Below are 25,929 nucleotides of genomic sequence, written 5' to 3'. Positions count from 1 at the left end.
AGCCCTGGAGACCTTGGGTTCATGAGCCTGAAGCTCTGAAACTAGAAATCAAGAAAGTGCCAATGAAATGCGTTGTTTCCTTTTAAGGTTTTTTTTTTTTTGATGGGGATCATTTGAAAGTCTTTATTGAATTTGTGGCACTATTACTTCTGTTGTTTATGTTCCGGTTTTTTGGCCACAAGACCTGTGCAATCTTAGCTCCCCAATCTGGAATCGAACCTGAAGCCCTTCGTTTGGAAGGTGAAGTCTTAACCAGTGGACCGCCAGGGAAATCCCCCAGTGAATGACTTTGGATGATGGTTCAACTTTTGTCTGTTTGAGGAGTGCAAGGCCTTCCAACAGTTGAGACATTTGTATAGTTCTTTTTTTTTTTCATCATCCCCAAATATTTTCCAGTATTAAAAAAAAAAACAAACAAACACCAGTCTAGGCCATGTTTCGGTAACTCTTTCCTAAGAATAGAAAAACAAAGAAACCTAAACCTAGAGCCCCAGGCTGCACCAGTCATTCAAATGTGAAACCCTGGCAGTGCTGTAGGAAACACCATTGCTTCCATTTGAAGGGCCAGGAAATTGATTTGGAAAAAAGTAAGTTTGAGGGATTCCCAAATAGTGGCAGCATGAAATGAATAACAGAAAAATGAAGGTGCAGGTTGCTTTTAGTGTCACCAATGGTAAATGGTAATAGAATTGCCAGAATAAGCTACCTGGGCACCCCTCGCTGGGAGTCTCCACTGCCTCGCAGTTACTGACGGCTCTCACTGCTCACAAGGTGAGAGCCAGTCCCCAGGCTGGTGTCCAGCCTTAGTCCCTTCCAGCCTTCCCTGTGGCTCGGTCTCTCTCTTGGGCACCTGGGGGCCTGTCCCAGGGTAATAAATACTGTATCTTGGCCCCGGGGGGACGCCACTAGGCCTCTGCCCTTGATGCTGCCTCTGCCCAGATTGCTTTCCTCCCACCCTCCCAGCTTGAATTCCAGTTCCTCCAGAAAACCTTTCGGATCCCCCCTCTCGCCCTCACTGGGGTGATTTTTCCATCCTTTCCATCCTTTCCACCATGTGTCCATAACAGTTGGGCTTCAAATTGTAGCACTTATTTCACTATATTAGGATGAGTTGTGTCTTCTCTTAATTGCGATGTAAATTTATCAGAGACACAGGACCTGATTTAGGTACTTCTGTAGCTTTGGCCAGACCTAGAACAGTATTTCAAACTTGTATTTCACTGAATTCTTAAACACTTGCAAAGATACGCGTCACCGAACAATCAAGGCCCAGAGATGCTGACCACTGTCTTCTGCTCAAAGACAGTCTATTGGATACTGAGATCCCTGAGTCTGTGTCTGTCACGGCACCGGGCATCAGGACCGATTTGGCCACTTTCAGGTGCTTCCAAACGTTTGGCTGTCTGGCATCATCCAGACATAGAGACCAGGTGGATGGCTGATAATTTTTTTTTACCTTCATGGAATCAAAGAGTTTAGAGCCAGAAGGAACCTCAGGGAGTTAAACTCATGTTGCAGAGGAGAAAACTGACTTTTCCCAAAGCGCACGGCTGATCAGGGACCCAGGTGAGTAGACCCAGCCGGCCCCTCCATCCGCGGCCCTGCCTCCCGGGCAGCGGCCTGGGATTGCACTGAAGACCGAACCAGTCAGTTTCCTTTCTGCCCCGAGCCAGGACTGGCTGGCCTTCTAGCTGCAAACACCATCATCTGACAATAATCCCCTTCACCTCTCTTTGCTAAAGGCTGATATCACCGGGATAGAATTAAAAAGAAAGTAGACTGAGAGTTGAACTCCGGGGGACGGAGAGCAACGCTAACAGTTCATTAGCCATCGCTTGCTGCAGCGACAGCAACTGCTGGATTCCGTCAAGTTCAGACCCTTAGAAAGAGTGGAAAAAAGAAAGCACATACTTTCCAGAGCCCGGGCGCTGCACGGCCAGCCAGCTAGGCGTAGCACCATGGCAAAAAGATCTCTTCAGTTTCAGAAATTTGAGACCCCGAGCTTGCATACAGGGCTGTGGCTGCAACCGGGCCTCTGGCTTTGCTTCTGCCTGCAGTTGTATCAGACTCAGCTCCTATGGGAAGCCCATTAGTGTCTGAAGAAAGAACCAGCCCTCCAAGTTGACATAAGGAGCAGGCTGATATGTGTGTGTGCGTGCGTGCGTGTGTGTGTGTGTTTAAAGGCCTGTGTCCGAGGTCAACAGCCTTTTTAAGAGAACTCTTGGTTTCCTATGTAAACGTGTACTTCCTCTGGCCCAGAGTTAGCCGGTTAAGGGAATAAAGCACAATTCAGATTTCTGAGTTGGAAGCCTGATTAATCTCTCTGCCAGTTACATATGGAAATAAATTAGTAAATGGTCCATCTGGGACTAAACTACTGCAGAGATGATAAATTATCTCCATCATATGTCTGTGTTGCTGCAGACTGGGTTGTGCTCACCAGGAGCCGCTGAAAGATGTCTGGATGCTCTATCGTGGTCAGAGGAATAAAAGTTAAAAAAAAATTAGAAGTGAAAAATTTACTTTAAAAATTTAGAAGTGAAAAATTTACCTTGAAATGTCTTTTGAGAAGACGGTTTGGTTGATGCCAAGTTTGTGCCTTAGGACTTTGCTCTGTCTGCAAATATTTAAAAGGAGAGTCTGAAGGGCATAAGAAACATTTTACTTTTATATTTTCAAAGGCCAAAACAGTAACACATATTGATTGGTACTCACATGTCTCAGCGAATATAATTATACGTACAATAAAAATATACCCCTGTGTAATACTGCACTTTATAATTTTCATAGCAACTTCTTGTCTATTTTCTTATTTAAATTTCAAAGAAGGTGAGGCAAGTCAGTGTCTCTAATTCTTGATGGATGAAACACTGAGGATTATGAAGCAGCCGATTCTGATTCCAGCTTGGTTTCCATCAGAGCCTTGCATGACATCAAAAGCATTTTCAGTTCTCCGCCATTCATCCAGCAACACCAGGAAATAAAGCCTGCTATTTATGTCAGTCTTCTGGAAGCCAAAGTCATACGTTCTTGATCATAAAAAGTAGTTTTCCTTTTCTCTCTAATTGGAGGTGCTGAGTATTGGTTTAACTTTTCCGGGCATGGTTTTTTTGTTTGTTTGTTTGTTTTAATGATGATACTTGCAGCTAACATTTATTTTTTAAAAATTATTTATTTATGTGGCCGCGTCTGGTCTTAGTTGTGGCAGGCAGGAGGTTTCTGTTGTGGTGATTGGGCTCTCTCTGGTGGTGGCGCATGGGCTCTGGGCCTGGCGGGCTCAGTTGCAGGACACGGACTTAGTTGCCCTGCGGCGCGAGGGATCTTAGTTCCCCGACCAGGTATTGAACCTCATCCCCTGCGTTGGAAGGTGGATTCTTACCCACTGGACCAACATGGAAGTCCCTGGACATATTTTGATTTTTTTAATTGAGGTGTGATTAACATAAAATTATAGTAGTTTCAGGCGTATGACGATTCGGTGTTTGTATACGTTGTGAAATGATTGCAATAAGTTGAGTTGACATCTGCCACCGTTTACGATTTTTATTTCTTGTGATGAGAACTTTTAAGACCTACTCTCGGCAGCCTTCGTATGTGCAGTGTGGTCTTCTTAACTATAGTCACCCTGCTGTACACGGCGTCTCCAAGGCTTACTTCACCTGTGACCTTTTAACACCCCTGCCCCCCTTACTCCTAGTCCCTGGCCTACCTGTTCCTTTTGCCTGAAGCACGTCCCTCTCCACCGGAGTTATTTTATCAACTAAAAGCATCCTCGCCCTCAGGGGCATTTTGCAAATGGCTTGAGGGGACTGTGGTATCCAGATTCTTCAGTTCAGTTCAGTTCAGTTCAGTTGCTCATTCATGTCCGACTCTTTGCGACCCCATGAATTACAGCACGCCAGGCTTCCCTGTCCATCACCAACTCCCGGAGTTCACTCAGACTCATGTCCATCGAGTCAGTGATGCCATCCAGCCATCTCATCCTCTGTCGTCCCCTTCTCCTGCTGCCCACAATCCTTCCCAGCATCAGAGTCTTTTCCAATGAGTCAACTCTTCGCATGAGGTGCAGTGTTCATGTATGGATGTGAGAGTTGGACTGTGAAGAAAGCTGAGCACCGAAGAATTGATGCTTTGGAACTGTGGTGTTGGAGAAGACTCTTGAGAGTCCCTTGGACTGCAAGGAGATCCAGATTCTTACCCTACTTTAAAATTTTCTTTTGGGTCTTCCTCCAGAGCAAACCTTCCGTAGTTCATCCTTGAAGCAGCCGAGATGCTCCCCTCTTAAAAAAAACAGTCCTTAAAGTACGGAAAAACCAGACTGGACTCAGATAGTCGCCTGGTTTATCCGACATCAGCTTCTGAGCACGCAGCAGGTGCCCCTCCTTCATGCAAGGAGGAGATGCGGCCAGCCCCTTGCGGTGACTTGTCTGCTTGGCTGTGACCTTGTCTCACCCAGGTCACCTGTAAGTGGCTCAATTTCCGGTGAGACCTGGCTCCTCCGAACATCTGAACAGCTCTCTGGGCTTTTGCTGCAGCTTTTGCCTGTTCCCTTCTGTAAAAATCCTGTCTTGATCTCAAGACCCCTATTACTGTCTCGACGCTTTTCCTTACCCGCTTCCCCACCCCAGAGGTCTCCTTGGCGAGCGTCTGATTGTCCGTCCGAGGGGCAGCGCAGCTGAGCTCTATCTGAGTCGCCTGTGTGTCTGTCTTTGGTCCAGTTGTTGCTGTTGTTTAGTCACTGAGTCGTGTCTGACTCTTTGCGACCCCGTGGACTGTAGCCCAGCAGGCTGCTCTGTCCATGGGATTCTCCAGGCAAGAAGCTGGAGTGGGTTGCCATTTCCTCCTCCAGGGGATCTTCCGACATGGACTGAGGAGCCTGCGGGGTCACAGTCCATGGGGTTACAAGACAGTTGGACACAACTTAGTGACTAAACAGTAACAAATACCTGTCTCATCTCCCACAGACGACAGTGCATTTCTCCAAGGCAGGGATTTCCTCATCGCCTCTGGCCCCTCCTCCTTCCCTAACCCCTAGCCTAGTACTTTTCCTTAATTGAAGCCTAAGGTGCATTAGAGCACGGTGCTTTAAGGGAAATAAACGCCCCCTTGGCTGCCTCGGGCCTTCACTGAGGTCTGCGGGATCTTCAGTTACCGCAGGGAGATCTGGCTGTCTGACCAGCGGCTGCGCTCTGGCGCCCTGGACTGGCCCCGGGTCTTAGCGGCTGGACTGCCAGGGAAGTCCCTCTGGAGTAGGATAATTTTCTTTTGCAACAGCAGACTCAGTGTCTTTGGATGGGTAGATGAATGATTTGAGAGGTATCAGTGTCTGCCATCGATGGCTTGTTAAAGCAGATCCCTGGGACCCACCTCCCGATATGCAGATACAGTGCCCTGTGGGCGGGACCAAGAATTTGCAATTCCAACAGGCTGTCAGAACGACACTGATGGTACCCTTTCACGGGCCACTGTTTGAGGTCCACCGACTGAATTTATTTCCTAACATTCTCACTCTAAGGCTTGTAGGCTCATACCATCCTTTTCTTTTCCTTTTTTTTTTTTTAAAAATATCTTTTTGGAATCTTATCTTTTGGCTGCACCAGGCGGCGTGTGGGATCTTGCTTCCTTGACCAAGGATGGAACCTGTGCCCCCCTGCACTGGTGGCATCGAGTCTTAACCACTGGACCACCAGGGAAACCCCCTCACTCTTTCATGAGAGACTCATTGCTGTCTCTTCCTTGAGGTGTAGGCCAAAAAAAAAAAATCTTCCACCAGAAATTATTATGCTACTGGACTTCCCTGATGGCTCAACGGTAAAGAATCTGCCTGCAATGCAAGAGACACAGGAGACCCGGGTTCAGTCCCTGGGTCGGGAAGACCCCCTGGAGGAGGGCACGGCAGCCCACTCCAGTATTCTTGCCTGGAGAATCCCATGGACAGAGGAGCCTGGCGGGCTACAGTCCATGGGGTCACAAAGAGTCAGACACGACTGAAGCGACTAAGCAGGCGTGCATCTCATGTACCAGCTCTTCTATTCCGTAAGATTAGTGGTTGACCGTAGCCTCCAGACTTGCAGCCCACGTGTGAGCTTTAGCTTGATGGGATAGTTTTCTCCAGAAATAGAGCCAGAGTAATTTTATTTGACAACAACAGACTAAAGAGCCACTGACTGCAGCCTGTCCACCTGGTCTACCCGGAGGATCAAGGTTGGCTTCGTGTGGTGGAACACTGGTCCTGAACGCTGGCTGGCACTCTGATGTTTTTCCTTTATATAGATGAGTGTTTCAATGGCAGCTGTAGTGAAATAAAATGATCTCACAAATGTCTCAATGGCAGCTATAGGAAACTAAGATGATCTCACAGTGTCTCTGGCATGTATTTTTAAATGTCTGGGTTCTTTTATGCCCCATGAGGCAGTTTCAAGAATACTCCATCGTGAAAGACTTGATGCTTCAATAACTTTCCAAGAGATAAAGAGGTGCAGTTGCAATTGACTTCTTCATTGAAGTGTGTCGTGCTTTAGAGAGGTAGGCTAGAGATGACGTCCCCTGTGGTTGAGAGGGTTCGCTCTCCTCTGCTCTAATCCTGTCTTCCTTCTGCTCCTCTCCTCCAGCCGCTAGACGCGCCATCTCCTGGAAGACCAGCGTTCTTGTGATCATGGAGGCCTCTCCGTCCTTTCTGTGACTGGAGCAATGCTGACTGTGGTTTCTTGGACCCATTCTGACTCAGGTAACCACGCTGTGCCTTCCCTAGCTGGTTTACATCTCAGGGAGATTGCACTGAATAAATGAAATACCAAAGCCATATTTAAATGCAAATGCCAGATTGATTGCTTTTCCAGCGATTGATATTCTCTCCGTCTTCTTCCCGATCTTCTTAATGATCAGTTTATGCAGTTGATCAAACTGACAGTGCGGTCAGTCAGTCAGTGTAGGCATTAAGATAATAAGAATGTTCAATTGCATCTTATTTAAAACTTCGGTGTGTGTCGTAGACTCACAAAGCCGTAGGAGCGTCGCTGGGGATTTCCATATAGAAACTAGCTTCTCCTGTATGTGGTTTCTCGAAATCATTTTCTTTCCCATAATATTGGATAGGCCAAGAAGTTCGTTTGAGTTTTTCCAGCAGATCTTAAGGGACAAACTTTTTGGCCAACCCAATGCTGTGTTTCACCTGAATTATAGTAATCTTCCTCATGTTGAACCTTTGAATTGGGTTTCATAAATATTGTTAAGTATCTGTTTTGTGTGCTTGGGACAGATGGGGCTAAAAAACTACAGGATGTATAAAAACATAAGGTATATCCTCAGGCACCTCACACTTGAGCCAAAGAGCCTAGACTCGCTGGTAAGACAATGGCGGAGGGTGCTCAGCTGCTGGCTGGGGCTGTGTGCGGGGGTGGTTCTCTGGTTCAGGGAATGAGAAGACTCTGAGGAGGACTGGGACTGAGATACTTCGAGGAGAATTCATGGAGGACAGAGGGCCTCCGGCGGGCCATGTCACTGGGGTCATTCCGCCGGAGGGAAGAGGATCTGCCTGGCCTGACTGCGATGGTGGGAGTGAGCCCGGCCAGGGAGGGCCTGGCGCCTGGACCAGATGGGTCTTGGAGGACCCTGAGCCTCTGACCCAGCCAGAGCCAGGCTCCCATGCTGGGCCTTGTCCCGTTAAGGTTCCCCCAGGGAACCCTGCCTGCCCTGTTAGAGCTGCCTTGGCTGACAGCTGCCTGCAGGGGACCCTGGTCACCCTGCTCCCTGGCCAGCTTTCTGCCTCTTCGGGCTTGTCCACACCTGGCCTCTGCTTGTCTACTGAGTGTCTGCCGTCCACACCTGCCCCCTCCCCTCCACGCTCAGACTGGCAGGCATGGCTTGACGGGGCCCCAGGATGAGCCAAGTGCCCTGTGAGGTCAGGGCCTGGTGATTCCAAGGAGCTGATTCGGAGCTGAGAAGTGGAATGGAAGGGAAGGGTGGGAAGCAGAAGCAGGAGTCTGTAAGTTGATGCCAAGAGTGTACCAAGAGTTCTGAAACCCAGAACACAGGGAGGGCCTCGGGACTGAAGCTGCAGCCGCAGTCGGGGTGGGAGCCCAGCGGGCTGGCTCATTCTGCGATGGCCCAGCGGGCCCCGCCTGCACGCAGCTCTTTCGGGTCCAGCACGGCCGCTTTCCAGGGCTGGAGCTGCTGCTGAGGCTGCTGCTCATCCGGGCAGCTCTGCCTGGCCGCCCTCGCCCTGCCGCGCCGGGCTCCATGGGGCCAAGCGCCGGGCAGACCCAGGAGCTCCGGCCTTTGGACTCAGAGCTCTGCGTCCCAGCCTCCAGCAGGTGGAAGAACCGGAACAGCAGGATTTCTGTTCTCCTCCTATGAAAGCAGTTGCTTAACCTGTTGTTGCCCTGCCTCTGCTAAGCCTGGGTGGGTCAACGAGGGCCCGCCAGGCAGGTGTGCCTCACTCCTCATTGTCGGGGGTGGACAAGCCGACATGGTTTTCACACTTTTAGATGATTGGAAAAAATTAAAAGAAGAATAGCATTTTTTTTTCTTCATAGAAATGATATAGAATTCAGATTCCAATGTCCCTCAGTTAAGTTTTGGGGACTTCACATGTGGCGCTAGTGGTAAAGAATTTTCCTGCCAACGCAGAAGACATGGGTTTGATCCTTGAGTCAGGAAGATCCTCTGGAGAAGGGAATGGCAACCCACTCCAGTATCATTGCCTGGAGAATCCCATGGACAGAGGAGCCTGGCAGACTACAGTCTATGGAGTTGCAAAGAGTCACAACTGAACGATTAGACACACATACAAATTCAGCTTTACTGGAACACAGTGAGTTCAGTTCAGTCGCTCAGTCGTGTCCGACTCTTTGCAACCCCATGGACTGCAGCACGCTAGGCCTCCCTGTCCATCACCAACTCCCAGAGCTCGCTCAAACTCATGTCCATGGAGTTGGTGATGCCATCCAGCCATCTCATCCTCTGTCGTCCCCTTCTCCTCCCACCTTCAATCTTTCCCAGCATCAGAGTCTTTTCTAATGAGTCAGTTCTTCACAACAGGTGGCCAAAATATTGGAGTTTCAGCTTCAACGTCAGTCCTTTCAATGAACAGCCAGGACTGATCTCTAGGATGGAGTGGTTGGATCTCCTTGCAGTCCAAGGGACTCTCAAGAGTCTTCTCCAACACCACAGTTCAAAAGCATCAGTTCTTTGCCATTCAGCCTTCTTTATGGTCCAACTCTCACATCCATACATGACCACTGGAAAAACCATAGCCTTGACTAGATGGACCTTGGTTGGCAAAGTAATGTCTCTGCCTTTTAATATGCTATCTAGGTTGGTCATAGCTTTTCTTCCAAGGAGCAAGCGTCTTTGAATTTCATGGCTGCAGTCACCATCTGCAGTCATTTTGGAGCCCCCCAAAATTAAGTCTGTCACTGTTTCCATTGCTTCCCCATCTATTTGCCATGAAGTGATGGGACCGGATGCCATGATCTTCGTTTTCTGAATGTTGAGCTTTAGGCCAACTTTTTCACTCTCCCCTTTCACTTTCATCAAGAGGCTCTTTAGTTCCTCTTCACTTTCTGCCATAAGGGTGGTGTCAGCTGCGTATCTGAGGTTCTTGATATTTCTAAGATGAGCTTCTCCATCTTTGGCTGCAAATAATATAATCAGTCTGATTTCAGAACATAGTCATGCTTATTCATTTCCATATTATCTTTTCTATTACAAGGGCAGAGTTGAATAGGTGGGTCAGAAACCATAAAGAATTCACTTTCTGACCTGTTACAGAAAAAAAATTGCCATTCTCTGGACTAGGCAGTTGCATAACCATTGTTTGCAAAATTTGAGGTGTAGGCCTTTTTCCTTCATAAAGAAAATACGAGGGCTTTCCTGGTGGTCCAGTGGTTAAGACTTTACCCTCCAATGCAGAGTTTGATCCCTGGTCAGGGAACTAGATCCCGCATGCCTCGCAGCCGAAAACCAAAGCATAAAGTACAGTGTTGTAACAGATGCAATAAAGGCCTTAAAAATGGTCCTCACCAAAGAAATCTAAAGGAAGAAAAGAACATAGGATGGAAGGTTGAGAAGGATTTGAATAAGCTAGAGAGGCAGAGAGGAGTCTTCTAGACTGAGGTAGAGAGTCGGTCATCCTCTGTTGGATCTTTCTGTTCATCTGTTAAACTTTCAGTTAAACCTAGATTTGACACCAAGGCTGTTTCATTTCAACAACCTAATTATTAGGGTTATCTTTAAAATGAGGTGTCCAGACTTCTTCGGTTAATATAGATGTTGGAACAAATAAACACCAAATTAAAATATACCCTGCATTTTGAAACTTTTTTCACTTGGCACCGAGTATGAACTATTTTATTTTAAACCAGATAAACATTTTGTTTTAAATTGAGTAAGCATTGAAGATTTGCCATGAGTAAGCTGTGGCATTTAATCTTGGCAACATTCTCCCAGTCTGGTGGGGTTTTATGATACTGTTGAGTGAAAACTGGTGAAAGCTGGAGATGTGGGTTCTAGTCCTGCTAACCTGTTGAACCAAGGTAGGCTATGTCACATACTAGGGTAAAGAGCACACCCCCAATTTTGGGCTTCATGCAATAAGAGGTTCATTTCTCACTCAGCCAGCGTTGGACTGCACCAATGTGGCTTTGCTGCCTCCAGCTTCTGAGGTTTCCTGTCTCCCCCATCTTGTGACACCTACGTCTCAAAATGTTGCTTCCTCGTTGCTGTGATATGTGAAAAAAGAGTTGAGAACACACACCCATTCTTAGGTGGCTTAGACCGGGAGTGACTCAGACCAGCTCCACACTGATAGTCCATTGGCCAGAACTAGTCACGTGATTCTCGTTGCTAGGAGACTGGGAAGGAGGGAGAAACAGGAAGGATGCTCAGGGTCCTTCCTGCCCCTGCAACACGGGGTCACTGTGGGAAAGCTCAAACTTTATCTGTCTTTTGTCTGCTCTTCGTTAAAGGCTAATTAACTAAGGCCTATACTTTTTCACACCGTTTATGAAAGGCTCAAATAAAACAGTTTATGAAAGAGCTGTAAAAGGTGTCGCACGTTGTAGAATATGTAGGCTGTAATTGCTGCCTTAGTTCTTCGCCGGGTTTGAATGGCGGAGGACTGGAGTTGGAATAGTCACACACGCGCCAGCGGGGCGTCAACATCGGGGAAGAGAGTGAAGAGGGACCGACTGACAGCCGCGGAATTCGCCAGCCCTGGCCGCGCGACCGGGAGGGTGCCATAGTGTTTGCCACTGACCCAGCGCATTATGATACAGCCGTCCCTTTCACACCCGGAAATATGCTGGTATGGACAGTACATAGATATGACCACCCCAGCTTCACCCCACTGGTCCTCCTTGGAGATTAATGTCAGCTACTGTTTACTGAGCCTCTTCTAGGAGTCACGCTATTCTGCGCTTTTGCCTTCCTGGTTTCATTTAATAGCCCAAACAAACTTGTGAAGTAGGTGCAAGTAATCTCATTTTAAGAGGAGGTAACAGGCACAGGAAGGTTTAAATTCCGCGTCATCACAGCTAGCGACTCGGGCCGCTTTGCTCTGCACCCCGGTCTGTCTTGCTGTTAAGCAAATTCCACGTGACTGCCTCACTCATCCTTCACGAGGGTCGTGTCCTCGACCATGTGGGGCCCCACTTCCCCGACACTGGCTTTTGAGGCCACACGCTGGGAGAAGGTTACTGCCCTGAGCGGTGAGCCCAGTCCTTTAGGACCCGGATGAGAAGGTGAGCCATGAAGTCGCGAAGGACTTCTCTAGAACCAGCAGATCACGCGGCCAGGGCAGGCGAATTCCGCTGCTGTCAGTCGGTCCCTCTTCACTCTCTTCCCCGATGTTGACAACTGCAGCTTGTTTTCAAAATGGGCACTGCCTTTATCTAAAAAAGATTTTATTTTGAAATCTTGGGTGGAGTAGAAGTTGAGCCAGTGAAGACTTGCCGTGTGTGGTGCAGTTGATCCAAACAGGCATCTTCCCAACGCAAACAGCGAGTACAAACCCAGCGCCATTCTCAGCAAGTTTATTTACAAATTTGTTTATTAGAAAAAAGAAAAAGTCAAACCACAGCTGAAGACCAGTGTGCTTGCAGAATAATATCGGATAAAAACCCATCTAATCAGGAGACGGTTTTCATTTCCTTGGCTCCTGGCATTCCGAATCACTGATTGTTGAAAACCGACCCTGTGGAATCAAAGGGAACAGACTCTGAAAAGTGGACCGACTGTTTCAGAACCATCCATTGCATTGCTGGCTTCCAGAAACAGCGCCCCCCCGCCTCCCCCCGCCAACAGTTATACATGTAGCTTCTAACTGTCCAAAGAAAACTAAAGGAATTCCATTATGAAAGAGGAATTAGATGTTCTAATCCCGTCTCATAAACAGTATAAGAGTAACTTTAACATATTCTGCTTTAAGCATGCATTTAATTTGTGCTCTGGGAAGCAAATAATGTTGCTAAGATAAAACATTCTAATAATGATTTATGTAAATTTATTTGTACAAAGTAATGGTGTAGTTGCCTATAGCAAATTGCTTGGAATAGGAAATGACATTTATGAGATTTTTTTTTCCTTCCAAATGAATACAATGGAGAAAATAAGAGACTCCAGAAAGGAAAAGAGAAATCCACGTTCAGCATGGCGTCTGAGGGCAGAAGGTGCAGAGACAGCGCGACGGGTTAGAGGGTGTGCAGACAGTCGAGAAACCCAGTTCAGTGTGTTTTCCTGTGATGGTCTCAGTATTTGTGGCATTTGTGGGCCACACCAAGAGTGTGTTAAATTCTTAGAAGGCTAGAACCCTTTATTTTATAATCATAAACTGTGCAGACACCAAAGCTCTTTCCGAATAGCCAACAACGGATCACTTGTTGTCAAAGTGCCCCGAGAGACAGGGTACTTACAACACGGGGGGCCAAGAGGCCAGCTGTAATTAAAAACTGGGCAATTAATCTCGGTTCCCAGTTCCTTTAATGTCAGGGGAAGTGATGCTTGAGTCGTAAATGGGGCCCGAATGTTAATAAACCAAACAGAAAACTCTCCCAAGGACTGATTCACCCACCTACTGGGGAGTTTTCCTGTGGCCGCCCACTTAGCAGTCTTGGTAGTGGCTCTGAGGTGTTTCCCGGAAACATTTCATTAAATCCTCGTACAGGTGACTGAGAGAGTTTCTGAATCTGTGCTTTGGCCTTGTAAATAAATGCCCATTAGAATTTGCCAGAACCTTTGGAAAAGGAATCATATGAAGACCTCTGTTGTGGAAGGCATTAATTGCTTTTTCAAAATATTTTTACCGTGTCACTTGGTCGTCACACTCATTTTTGCGAGGAAGGTAAGAGTTTGCGTTCTGTTTATAAACCGAGGGGCCGCAGAAGCCTCCCGGGAGGGCCGCGCAGCGGGCCGTCGGCGGCAGCGTGGGGAGGGAACCGCTTCCCCACTGCTGCTTGCCTCATTGTCATCAGGAGCCAAGGCTGATGAGAGAGGTTTGTGAACTCGGGAGGACGCACTTCATTCACAGCAAGATCAGGGCTCTGGTCCCTTGTAAAGCCTGCTGGAATGGCGCTGACCGTCCTCAGAGAAACGGCCTGGTCTGAGTGGACAGAATGGCGGCCGTGGGACCGAGGCCCGAGGGCTGACGTTCGGGCTCCTGAGAGCGGGCGGGAAGCCTGAGCAGGACTTCGGAAGGCAGGGAGGACACCGCGGGCTTCTAGGGAAGAGGGGCTGGCCGGGGCTTTCAGCAGTGCCGTCAAAGTGAATGTCCTGTGAAAGTATGGCGTCTGGTCGGGGTACTTTTGGTGAAGGGACCCAAGGGCCCCAGGGGGATGTTAGGGACAAGATATCGGCCAGAATTTCAGACTCCTGTCCTGCCTCTTTCCGGCTGAATGACTTCGGGTATAGATTTCTGAGCTGTGGATTCCTACAAGATAATGGGAAGTATCTGAGCTTGCATTTGCTCATCTGTAAAATGGGGATAGTGATATTTACCTTGTAGAGTTGGAGTGGGAATTAAATAAAATAACTCATAAAATATTTGGCACAGGGGAAGGCTGGTTGGGTGAAATAAGGGAAGGGAATTAAGAGAGGAAGGCTTCTGGCAATAAAATCATGGGCATGTCATACACAGTACAAGGAATAGGGTTAGAAATACTGGAGTAGTTTGCATGGTGACGAAGGGTTACTGGACTTGTCCTGGTGATCCTTTCACACTGTATTCTATTGTTGGAAGACTATTCCCTGAAACTAACATAGTGTTGTGTGGCAACTACACTGCGGTTAAAAACAAATAAATAAATGAAAGTTAAATATTTGGCACAGTGCTTGGCAGACAGTAAACACTCATTTTATGATAGCTCTTAAATGACGATAATTGTTCTGACTCAAGAATTATGGTTTTGACTGATAACTGGTAATGAGATTAAAATCCATTCGTTAATGAGGATGAATTGGACAGATTTCTAAGTCATTTGTTTCTCTGTACTGCAAGATAGCAGGGCCAGTATGAGAGCTCATCCATTCACTCAACAAACAATGCTGTTTTAAAAAATCATTTATCGATGTAGGTTGCTGCGAGTCCTCGCCGCAGTGCGGGGGGCCCTCCCTGGCCACGGCGCGGGGGCCCCTCTCCGGCTGCAATGCGGGGGGCCCCTCCCTGGCCGCCATACGGGGGCCGCTCTCCGCGCTGGCTTCTCCTGCTGTGGCGCACAGGCTCTAGGTGCCAAGAGCTTCGGTAGTTGCGGTGCACGGGCTTCGTTGCTACACGGCATGTGGAATCTTCCCTAACCCGGGATCGAACCTGTGTCCCTGCATTGGCAGACAGATTCTTATCCCCTGTACCACCAGGGAAGTCCCACCAAACAGTTCTTGAGGCTGAAGGCCTCTGGCAGTCTGTTTGCCAAGGAGGGAGAGGCCAAATACAGAACTCTAGTCTCAAGGGTTGAGCAGGACTTTTACGCAAAGGCCCTGAGCGGGCCACTTTAACATATACGGTCCTTGTTTTGCACGAATCAGAGATTAGGCTGGTCTGCATCTTTAGCGGTTGCGGAAAGCCCAGGTTTGGGTCCAGACTCTGCCCGTTGGTTGCCTTCAGAACCGCGATCTTGGCCGGGGGAAGAGTAGGTTCATGTCAAGAAGAATAGATGGAACCCTTTGGTCCTTGCTCCTTCTGCTGTCTGCCTGCAAAAGGAGGTGTTCGTGTCCTTCACACTTGTGTTCTTGGCCACTGTGGGTCAGGCCCCTAGGCTGAAAGCGTGAATACATCCTTTGGTTAGAATTCATTTCCATTAGAAGCACACATCCCCCTTCCTTATTAAGGGTTGAAAGGAATCCATTGTAAAATGTGTTGATTTTTCTTCTTTTGAGTTGGGCATATAGTTCTATCACCTTAGAAAAGGTGTTTCACAGGAATTCTTGGAAGGGAGATAAGGAAATGTGAACGGTTCTCAAGTGAGGTGAGGAAGTCGGTAATAATTCTTGGATTTGGGGTCCGGTCTATTTCGGTGGTCCCCGAACACCAGGGGTCCTCCGGGGTGGACTCTGATGCGGTGTGGTGGGGGCGACAGACAGATACGGACAAATAAGGGTTCAAAGATGAGCTTTTCCCCAGTCCAAGGCAAAGAGAAAAATAAGCGCAAGAGAGTGCCTTCAGTACGCTTTACTAGGAAAAATAAAAAGTTGGCCACCTACGCCTCTCCTGAAACCACTTTCGGAATCTTCTTGTGGTGCAGAATCGACCTGGGCGCCTCCTTGCCTCGGTTTCTCCCGTCCCGTCCCCCTGGGTCCCTCCTCACCTCCTTCTCCTCCTTTCTCGCTCCTCAGCTGTTTTCTGGAGATGCCCAGCCTCTGGCTTATCCTCCTTATTAAACAGGAGGTGGGCAAGTGTTAGAGACATAGCAGCAATTAAGACTTCTCTGTCATTCACGGAGGAGAAAATAAAGGCCTCTGGAACGATAATTAGGCGTCTGTCCACAGCACTCTGGCTTAAGAATAACAGACTGGGACTTGCCTGGTGTCCAGTGGTCGGGACTCCACACTTCCACTGCTGGGGGCATGAGTTCAGTCCCTGGTTGGGGAAGGAAGATCTTGCATGCTGTGCGGTGTGGCCAAAAAATGGTGAAAGTTAAAAACTAAAGAATACACAGTCCCACCTTTGTCTCCTTGTGGAGACCTGGCAGATGGCATTGCCCCTGCAAAGGCAGAGGGTGGGCTGTTACTTCCTGGCAAAACGTGCCGTGTTGTGCTCTTTCCCCATAGTGGACATTTGCGTGTCCACGTTTATTTTACTCTCTCTCTGGTATTGTGTGTGAACTCCCCGAATGGATATTTGGGTGTTGACCAGGGACGGAGTCGTCTGAGCTCAAACTCAGACTTGTGCTCATCTCAAAGCTGCCTGCAATGCAGGAGACCTGGGTTTGATTCCTGGGTCAGGAAGATCTCCTGGAGAAGGGAATGGCAACCCACTCCAGCACTCTTGCCTGGAGGATCCCATGGACAGAGGAGCCTGGCGGGCTACAGTCCATGGGGTCGCAAGAGTCAGACATGACTTAGCAACTAAACCACCATATCTCCATCAGTGAAAGCCACGTAACTCAGGTGAGAGGTTTTTGGTTTAATAGGAGTTAGGTTCAAAGGAATAATTGCAGCTCAGAGCAGGGCCATCTCCCAGAGTCTGAGAGGAGATCTGTTTTGAAGCTGATACCCTTTGAAAGAGAATGGCATCCGAGTTGCCCTCGTTAATATGGCGGCTCACGGTGAAGGAAGGGAAGGCGCTCTGCAAAGGGCAGGACAAGCCCAGCCCTGCCTCTCAGTGGCTGGACTTTTAACCGACACTCAGACGCTAGCAGAAGGTGGGCTTGTGAAATGAACACCTCTTACGGCAAGTCAGTTCAGTCCCCTTTTTCGCGTGTCTTTATTCTTGCTGGGAGCTGCGGAGACCTCACTGTCTTTGACCTTTCTCCCTTGAATACCAGAGGCTGTCATTACCCCAGAGAGAAAGCATATTTTTCCAGGTGCACAAAACGAGGCAGGGAATGGGTTGCAGTAGCTACTGGAAGGTCTAAATTACTTGCCAATTAGAATTTAATAGCTTTTCTCTGGGGTTAGTTGGATCTGTGAATGGATAGCTTCTCCTCTGACTCAGTCTTGGGTGAACTGAAAGAACCTTGGGCAATGCTAAGCTCTGGGTGAGGACTGTATGCTTTATAGAGAGTTCCAGTGGGTCCTCTAAGGTAAACAAGGAGATGCTGTGCTTTTTTTTTTTTTTGCAGAGTGGTGTGTGCCCATATGATAGGAAGTTAGGTACTTGATAAATTCTTCTATATAGTGACGGCCTATTATTTGTATGGCACTTAACTTTATCCCTCATGTGAAGATACCCGAAACATCCTAAGAATCTGTTTTTGGGATATATATGTATATTCCTTTAATGCATTTGTATATGTAAATATATATGTGCAATGTGTGTATAAATAAACCAGTGATATCATTTGATTCTGGGATGGTTTATAGGATTCATTGATTTCTTAAGAAAATATCTAAATCACCCCCGTTGTAAGTGGTTCCCTTTTTTTGTTTTTGAAACATCTGATGAGCATTTCACTATTTTTCTAGAAATATATTTACTCATTTGGCTTCATTGCATCTTCAGCGTGGTGCTCCGACTCTGGAGCGCGAGGGTTTAACAGTTGCAGCGTGGGCTTAGTTGCCCCTCAGCCTGTGGGGTCTTAGTTCCCCGGCCAGGGGTCGAAACCATGTCCCCTGCCTTGGAAGGTGGATTCTCAGCCACAGGCCCACCAGAGAAGTCGAGAGTCATTCCCCTTTAATACCATTCCGTTTCCACTTCTTTTTCAATTCTTTTACCCAGGGCACCGTAAGTAACCTCTGGATGTGTGTTGCTTAACTGAACAAAAATGGCAACAACCTGCTATTTATTTTATTAAGCAGCTTGAGCAGAGATGTTTGGTCTGATTGCTGGAAATTGTTAGCTTATCACCAAACTGCCCTGATGATTCTTATTATTCAATTTGCATTGCTTACAATGATAATTCTTACTACATAAAAGAGCACGATGTTTTATTTGTATAGTTCTTTCATTAATAATTTAATCGACTGTTACATCCGAATGGTTCTGCAACACGCACATCAAAGGTCCTAGAGATCGGCCCCTGGGCACCTTGGGAAGTCAGAATTTAGATATAAACTGTAATGCGCAAGGCGCGGATACGGGTGGTTAGCAGTTTCTTTGGCCTTAACATCCAGTGGGTTGGCTGTACATTTCCCCTCGTCTTTATTTCCAGGCATTTTATTGACTCAATCACCTGTGACTCTGATCTGGTCATTTTAACAACGGACTGCAAGGAGATCCAACCAGCCCATTCTGAAGGAGATCAGCCCTGGGATTTCTTTGGAAGGAATGATGCTAAAGCTGAAACTCCAGTACTTTGGCCACCTCATGTGAAGAGTTGACTCATTGGAAAAGACTCTGATGCTGGGAGAGATTGGGGGCAGGAGGAGAAGGGGACGACAGAGGATGAGATGGCTGGATGGCTTCACTGACTTGATGGACATGAGTCTGAGTGAACTCCGGGAGTTGGTGATGGACAGGGAGGCCTGGCGTGCTGCGATTCATGGGGTCACAAAGAGTCAGACACGACTGAGTGACTGAACTGAACTGAACTGAGCTGGAGAAATTAGATCCTGGTATAATTATTTAGGGGCTTCCCTGGTGGCTCAACTGGTAAAGAATCTGCGTGCAGTGCGGGAGACCCTGGGCTTGATCCCTGGGTTGGGAAGATCCCCTGGAGGAGGGCATGGCAACCCGCTCCAGCATTCTTGCCTGGAGAATCCCCTGGACAGAGGAGCTCGGCGGGCTATAGTCCGTGGGGTCACAAAGCATTGGACACGACTGAGCGCCTGAGCACACAGCCCACACATAGTTGTTTGAATCACTAAAATGACTAGATTGATACCAATTTATAAGTGAAATAGATAATGATGGCTAAAATAGTAAATCTGACCCCAAATGATTGAGTCAGTGGCTTCATATCGGCAGAATCTGTGTCTCTGGGGTCTCTTCTTCAGAAATGGGAAGATTTTTTTGGTCACAGCTTAGCAAGTGTTCCAGGATGATGCTGCAATTGTATGAGACGTATGTTCTGATCCATTTGCCGGAGGAGAACCTTGTGGACTCTCCCCGTGTAGGAGAGCACTACAAGGTTTGTCTCCATTCCTGTTGTGAATAAAATGATGAATTGAAATACGACTTTGGAGTCATGAGCAATAGTGAACATGATTTTGGGGGTGTCAACCCATAGTGATATTCAAGGAACTGGCTTTTAAAACTCTGGATTCACCAGAGAAAGAGATCTGACGGAGAAGCTCCTGTATGGCCATTCCTGCCTGACATCCAGGGCGGATACTCGCACGTGTCAATCAAGAGTGTTCTCCGGGGACTCTTCCGCTTCAGAAACTGGGGTTTGTTAACATTGTTGCCTTCTCCTCTACTGGTGGATGGCACATTTGGCGCATGTTTTAATGTCCAGCCTTGCACCTGGGACGTGTTCACTAGGGTCTCAGAAGCAGAATTGGAGAGTTTAGGGGATTGTTTGAGAGCTGTTTATATTTTGGCCCCACTGCGCAGCTTGTGGGATTTGAGTTCCCAGACCAGGGATTGAACTTTTGGAAAGGAGTTTGGTTTCTCATAATTAAAAACTGTGTCTACATGTGTAATAAACTACTGGATTCCTAGTACTGCAAACCCTCTGGAAACACAGCCAGTTGCCAGTTCAGTAGAAGGTCATGATCTGGTAATAAAGCGGAAGCTCCAGTACCTTGGCCACTTGATGCAAAGAGACAACTCACTGGAAAAGATCCCGTTTCTGGGAAAGAGTGAAGGCAGGAGGAGAAGGGGATGGCAGAGGATGGGATGGTCAGATGGCATCACCGCCTCAACGGACCTGAACTTGGGTGAACTCTGGGAGCTGGTGAGGACAGGGAGGCGTGGCGTGCTGCGGTACGTGGATCGCAAAGGGCCGGACGTGGCTTAGTGACTGAACACAACAGCAACGACAGCGTGGTCTGGTGACTAAGTGATGCGCTTGTGTCCCTGAGGGCAGACTAGGTGATGGGGTAACTGATGCCCCCAAACTAAGATAAGCCCCCAGACTAAGGGGCATAAAACAATGAAGATACTATTTCTTGCTCATCCTGTGTATCTACTGAGCTTGGCTGGGAGACTCCGGTCTAAGTCATCCTCACCCTCACCCCCGGATGGAGGTGAGGGAACACGCCCCATCACCAGGACTGAGAAGAAGGGGAAAGAGCGAAGCTCTTGCTGGCTCCTAAAGCTGTCCAGGAGTGACAGGCGTCACACCCACTCACATTTTACTGGCCAAATCTAGCTCCCACCTGACTTCAACAAAGTGGGGAAAATACATTGTGCACTCGGAGGAGAGAGCGCCGGACTATTTACAGACAACTTTATGGTGCCCATCGTGCACAAGCCGTGCTCAGCCACTCAGTCATGTCTGACTCTTTGCGACTGCACGGACTGTAGCCCGCCAGGCTCCTCTGTCCATGGGATTTTCCAGGCAAACATACTGGAGTGGGTTGCAGTTTCCTTCTCCGGTGGATCTTCCCAATCCAGGGATTGAAACCACGATTGGCAGACAGATTCTTTACCACTGTGCCACCCGGGACTCCTCAGTATTACTGACAGAACTCTAAAACCTAGCTCAACAGAAGCCAGTGAGCAGAGCTTATGAGAGAATTCTTTGGATCCTTCAGAAAAACGGACCAGTCACCTGAAATGGGGCTGCCTCATCTCTTCAGCACCGTCCTTTCCCGAAACTGGACGGCAGTGGCCGGAGGCTCCTGCCTCCCAGATTCCCATCTCACACACAATCTAAGCCACTTGAGCAAGCCTTTAGTGTGCCTGTTTGCAGGTGGGCTATCTGTGGAGCACCCCTGACTGTCCCCGGCTTGGCCAACCCGGGGCCCTCTCAGCTCCTCCTGCACCGACCTTCTGGACAGCCACATCCCTTGGTTTCCCCTTTTGGGTGTTCACTGTGGACTGTCTCCGAGTTTGAAAGGCATCCTTTAAGCTTCATTTTCCTACGTGGGTATCTGAAGATTTCTTCTTGCAGAGACAAAGCCCCCTGGGTTGGGCTATTGCTCTGTGCGTGCGGCCCATGGTGGGTGGCCGTTCCTCACTCCCGGCCCCATGTCCTTGCCTCTGTCTTCGTGGCATCTTCCGTCCATCTCTGCCAGTCTGATCCAGGGCCCTGGCTTCAAGTCTGTCTGTTGGAATGGAACACTTGGCTCTGGGCTTGTGTTGTTGGTATAAGGATTTCCAGCAGGGCCTTAGTTATGTTCTTCAAGGAATTTATATCCACAGAAGAGAGCCTCGCGGAGCCAGCAGACCCAGCTCTGGAACAGAGCCAGGAGCTGTGCAGTGCTAAGTCACTTCAGTCGTGTCCGACTCTATGCGACCCCCTGGACGGCAGCCCGCCAGGCTCCTCTGTCCATGGGATTCTCCAGGCAAGAAAACCGGAGTGGGTTGCCATGCCCTCCCGCAGGGGATCTTCCCTGGAGTTAGGGAGAAACAAAAAGTGTCTCAGCGAACAAAAGAGCTTGCCTCAAATCTGTACACTAAACCTTAAGTTGATCATTGCTGGTTTTGCGTTGTTAATGTAGCCACACTGTTAACTAACTTGGTTGTCTGAGTCCCAAGAAAACTTAGGCACAAAGAGGTTAAATAATTCCCCTAAGGTCTCAAAGCTACAAGTGGTGGAACAGGTTCTTAGGATTGGAGACTTAGGAGGATAATCACTGTGACGGTGGCAGTGAGATAAGGAGGCAGGGTGGACTGTATTTACCTTTTGTTTTTTTAAAGAAAGTAGTAGGAAAATACGTAATTATTGTAGGACGAGTCCTTTCAAAATCTTCCCTTTTCTCCTTTGCGTTTAGCTTCCTTTCTTTTCTCAACTATTTGTAAGGCCTCCTCAGACAACTATTTTGCCTTTTTGCATTTCTTTTTCTTGGGGATGGTCTTGATCACTGCCTCCCATACAATGTTATGAACCTAGACGGCATATTAAAAAGCAGAGACATTACTTTGCCAACAAAGGTCCACCGAGTCAAAGCTATGGTTTTTCTAGTGGTCATGTATGGATGTGAGAGTTGGACTATAAAGAAAGCTGAGCACAGAATTGATGCTTTTGAACTATGGTGCTGGAGAAGACTCTAGAGAGTCCCTTGGACTGCAAGGAGATCCATCCAGTCCATCCTAAATGAAATCAGTCCTAAATATTCATTGGAAGGACTGATGCTGAAGCTGAAACTCCAATCCTTTGGCCACCTGATGGGAAGAGCTCACTCATTGGAAAAGAGTCTGATGCTGGGAAAGAAAGGTGGGAGGAGACAGAGGATGAGATGGCTGGATGGCATCACTGACTTGATGGACATGAGTTTGTGTAAACTCTGGGAGTTGGTGATGGACAGGGAGGCCTGGAGTGCTATAGTCCATGGGGTTGCAAAGAGTTGGACACGCCTGAGCGACTGACCTGAACTGAACTCCCTTCAAAATGGCCAGATTTATTTTTTAACTCTAGTGTCTGAAGAGCATCAGTTGGGTGAGAAATTCCAGCAAGTGGAACGGGGCTTCCTAATTTGCCAAAAGAATGTGAAGTTACTCTACGTTCTCTCTGCTGAACATCTAGTTTAGCTGGTGTATAATAAATGCTTATGAAAGGTATTGTGTTTTTTTTGCACAGTCAAGGTGAAGACTTGACTCGGTCTGTGTCATGCTGACCAGCCTGGTTCTGGTGGGCCTGGGTATGAACTGGGGGCTTCAGGAACATTTGGGAGTAGGGAGCAGTTCAGTTGAGTCACTCAGTCGTGTTCGTCTCTTTGCGACCCAATGGACTGCAGCACGCCAGGCCTCCCTGTCCATCACCAACTCCTGGAGTTCACTCAAGTTCACGTCCTTCGAGTCCGTGATGCCATTCAGCCATCTCATCCTCTGTCATCCCCTTCTCCTCCCGCCTTCAGTCTTTCCTGACATCGGGTACTTTTCCAATGAGTTGCGCCTTCACATCAGATGGCCAAAGTAACGGTGATAAGTGACAATAATGCATGTTTGTGAGTGCTGTTTACATTCTGAGAAGTTGGCATGTATTGACTCACCTATTTCCATTTTACACATGAAAATGCCGCGGTGCAGTGAGGTTAAGTGACCTGCTTGAGATCACGACATAATCGTAAAGCAGCATGGTGGAGGGAGTGCCAAGCAAGTCTTTTGGTTTAAGAACTTTGTGCATTGCCTTTTGTCTTAGTTTGTTTGAGCTGCTGTAGTAACATACCATGGGCTAGGCGGCTTGTAAGCAACAGGAGTGTGCTTCTCAGGGCTCTGGAGCCTGACGGTCTGTGGCCAGGGTGTCAGCACGGTCTAGTGAGGACCCACTTCTGGGTGCAGGTCTCTGCGCTCACCTGCTGGAAGAGGCTGGGGAGCTCTGTTTCGGTCCTGTCTGCCTCTGCAGCCCCATGGACCGTGGCCCACCAGTCTCCTCCATCCTTGGGCTTCTCCAGGCACGAATACTGGAGTGGGTTGCCATTTCTTCCTCCGGAGAATCTTCCCGACTCAGGGAACAAACCCATGTCTGCTGCGTCTCCCGCACTGCAGGCGGATCTTTACCACAGAGCCACGGGGAAGCCCTGGAGTGCGCTGTAGGCTGTCTTTTATCAGGCACTGCTCCCGCTCATGAGGCATCCGCTCTTGTTACCTAATCACATCCCAAAGGCTTCACCTCCAAATGCCATCACACTGGATGTTAGGATTTCGGAATGAGGAGTACACCATTATTCAGACCATTTTTAAGTGGAAAAAGAAGGGCAAGTTTCGGGAATGTTGAGTCCTATTTACATTAAAAAGCTTAAATCATGTATGCTTATGCGTGTATTTATATGTGTATGCGTGTATGTGTTTATATTTTTATACTCATTTTTGGCAGGACGCATAAGATGAGGGTAGAGAGGACTGAGCGTTCAAGGTAGGAGGGAAGGCAGTGCATTCCTGTATCGTTTTGTCTTAAAAAACAGCAAAACAAAAAACCCAACACCAAGGGTGCTTTCTTTGTAAGGTTCACACGGGCCTGCTTTGTTTAGGTGGTGTGGTAGGGGCCATTTACATTTTCTTTGCGTTTTTCTACGTCTAGAAATGATCTAGTGAATCATCGAGATGAAAAGGAGGAAAAAGAAGTGGAGGTGGTGGTGCAGAGACACTGGGAAGCTGCTCGAGTCTGGAGGCTCCTGGGTTTGGGGGTGGTGGGGGTTACGGGAATAAGGGCTGTTGGCTGACTCCTCCCTGCCTGGGTGCTCAGTGAGTAAAATACTGGAATAACTGTGTTTTCCATAAAAATTGGAGTAACATTTAAAGCTAATGTTTCCTGTAGTGATGGATGCATGTATTTGTGAATATACTAAAAACCAATAACATGTACACTTTAAATGGGGAAAAAAATAGTAAAACAAATCTCTTGATCAACCCAGAATGATACTCTCCATCTCCGACATCTCGGTACCTGCAGAGTTGAGATTTAAGTGGAAAATTCCAGGAATGTCCTCCAGTCTGTAGCACCAGCAGAGACCTTCACCTGCAGGAGTGAATGGAATGTGACCTCTCGGTCCCTGAAATGACAAACAGCTCAGGTTGGAGGTGTTAGATCACTCTTCAAAGCCTTGGCAGTGCTTGAATCTGTTGAGTTTCAGGGAGCCCCTTTGGCATGTGGTCAGTGGTATAACACACCTCCTCCAGCCATCTTGCTGAACTTACTGAAGAGTTAAGTTCATAAACTGAGTGAAGGGAGCTTTCTCTGCAAAGATTTCCGGGAAGGAGGAATCACTCAGAAGTCTTCCAGGGGGTGCTGGATGGTATCTGAACACTGTGGTCAAGCGTGTGTGATGCCGGGATTGCCTTCCAGTGGGCCAGGAGGGTGAGTGGAAGTCTGAGTTCGAGAAGAGTAGGCCCCCGAGCTGCCTTTAAGCTCCAAGTTAGCACAGGAGCTCCGTGGGGCGGGGAACCGGGGCAGGCCTGGAAATGGTGAGAAGATGAAGGCATTGGAGAGCCCCACCTGTGACTTCCCTGGCCGCTTCTCCCACCCGCGATCCTTCCTTATCCTTTCCTGCCCACTCAGCTGACGGGCCCCGCAGAAGCTGGGTGGACTCTGCACTGCACGCGTCGGGGCAGTGGGCGGGGATTCTTGCCCCTGCGTGTCTCTGATGCCCCCGGCGTTGGGGCACAGAAAACCATCAGGGCGGCCCCAGGCTTTTATGGCCCTGGAGCAGGTGCCACGGGGCTTTCTGGAATGAGGAGTGGGTGCAGTTTGAGTTTCAAACACGCCCTCCCAGAAGTTCCTGATAACCTTTCCCAGGTCTCTTCTCCAGCAGGGCTTGCTCAGCTGGGTGGTGGGCATGAGAGAAAAAACGGATTATGTGGGAATGTATTGCTCATGAGGTGACTGTTGACAGCGTTAGCCAGATTCCGTAACATCTCAGTAGGATACATTTGACCTTGAATGAATTTTCCGACGTCAGGGGTTCCCCTAAGGAAGAAGAGGAGGATCTGGACTTCTGTCTGCCTGGTCGGGAGAGCTCACCAAAGTGGCCCTCCCCTCAATGGAGGGGTTTGCCCCGAAGGGGCAAATGTTCCCGCTTCCCTTTAATCAAATTTATTTTTTTTAAGTTTATCTTTTTCTTTGTTTTGCTTAACATGTTTTTTTAATTTAATTTATTTTGAATCGGAAGGTAATTGCTTTACAATACTTCGTTGGTTTCTGCCATACGTCACCATGAGCCAGCCCTAGTACACGTATGTCCCCTCCCTCTTGAACCTCCCTCCCATCTCCCTGATCAGTTTTAAATAGCCTCCTC

At 48.2% G+C, this 25,929-nt stretch overlaps 1 protein-coding gene across 5 annotated transcripts in view; it reads left to right on the top strand.

Moving 5' to 3' along the window:
* FOXN3 (forkhead box N3) overlaps window positions 1-25,929 on the top strand; it is a 450,721-nt gene that overhangs the window by 121,882 nt on the left and 302,910 nt on the right. For all 5 annotated transcript variants that reach the window (XM_052646565.1, XM_052646570.1, XM_052646567.1 and 2 more), the window contains one exon: window positions 6,612-6,727. The gene's annotated coding sequence lies outside the window, so the exon portion shown is untranslated. The remainder of the gene's footprint in view (window positions 1-6,611; window positions 6,728-25,929) is intronic.

This window comes from Budorcas taxicolor, chromosome 10 (genome assembly GCF_023091745.1).
Source record: "Budorcas taxicolor isolate Tak-1 chromosome 10, Takin1.1, whole genome shotgun sequence".
Lineage (NCBI taxonomy): Eukaryota > Metazoa > Chordata > Mammalia > Artiodactyla > Bovidae > Budorcas > Budorcas taxicolor.
The sequence above is the reverse complement of the archived record's forward strand: the minus strand, read 5'-3'. Positions and strand labels throughout refer to the sequence as shown.